Source organism: Microcebus murinus, chromosome 10, assembly GCF_040939455.1.
Source record: "Microcebus murinus isolate Inina chromosome 10, M.murinus_Inina_mat1.0, whole genome shotgun sequence".
NCBI lineage: Eukaryota > Metazoa > Chordata > Mammalia > Primates > Cheirogaleidae > Microcebus > Microcebus murinus.
Window position 1 is genome coordinate 41,043,481 of NC_134113.1, and position 1,436 is coordinate 41,044,916.

Here is a 1,436-nt window from a genome sequence, read left to right on the forward strand (position 1 = left end):
CGGATGCTTCCTGAAGCCTCCACCAGAAGCAGATGCTCAAACCAGCCCTTCCTCTTTACGGATGAGGAGATGATACCCAAAGACATTGTGTACAGAGCAAATATAAAAAAAAATTGACAGCGTAAAGAATAAATGGGGGATTTCCTGACTTCTAGGCCCGTGTCCTTTCTATTATATAATTTTAGATTGTATATTATATATACGTATATACATGCAAATACACACATACAGACGCATGTAATTATATATGTAATAATCTATATATATGTGCACATATATTTAAATTAATATCTATGTCTAATATCTATATATCTCTATGTAATATACTCAGTTTTGTGTTTTTAAATAAGTGCAAGCTCCTTGAGAGAGGATATTACAGAATATACTTAAATTTTTATCCCTCTCAAAACAATCTGAGGGCTGGACATACAATAGGTGCTCTATGAAATATGTTAAATAGAATTCAGCTATACGAAGAATTACAGAGCAACCGTTGTGGATCCAGGCCGGGCTTTGGCCCTCTCCCCGCGCATGAAAAGCACAGGTGAGTGAGTCCGCTCCAGCTCCCTGCCGGGATTTAGGGGCCCCAAGAGCCGGTCCTGGCTGCGTCTTTGGTTTCGGCAGCAAAAACTGCACCCATTTGGGTTTTCCTGCAAGTAAGTCTGCGAGCACGGTCGGGCGCGGTGGGGCAGGCCACGCCCAGGAACTGGGGTTGCTTAATGGGGCGGTAGATGGCTTGAAAGGAGCCAGGGACTGGGTCCCGCAACCTTTTTTCCTCTGGAAATGAAAGATGGCAATTAGAGGCCCTGCGTTGAGGCTCCTGTTGCCGGGCAACCTGCAGACGCGGGCCTGAACTATCCATAGCCCTCTCGGGGAACTGTTCCTTCTAGTCTGTCCTGTCTGAAGTTTTCTAAAGACGGTTCTGGGTGGAAGCACCCTAGTTTATACTTTCTGCAGCCCTCCTACTCGGGACGTGTTCATTGCAGAGCTTGTTAAGTCAAGCCTGTTCCGCTGTCCATTGTGTCCTTTGCCTGTCCAGAAATCCCAGACAGGAGGGAGTAGGGAATTCCTTTGGGTACCCTGCAGGTGCTCTGAAGTATAATTTAAGTTTGGGTGGACTGATGGGAGAGCAAGGAGATTTACTCTGCTTTGTTTAAAATTAGCGATGACCTCAGATTCAATTCAGAGACCTGGGTCTGCGATCACCCTGGATCCACAATAGACTTGATACCTGCCCTCATGGACCTTAAATACTAAATTGTATTCACAAATCTCTTTCCTTTTCTCTTGTTTATGAGCTGGATTAGAGCAATTTATTCTTTGCTTTCCATTATATTCTGACTTGGTATAAGCAACATTAATAGCCACTAATATCATTCACCAAGAGAGAAAGGATGATTATTGGAACTGGAAATAATCATCCTTAAAAAATGAGG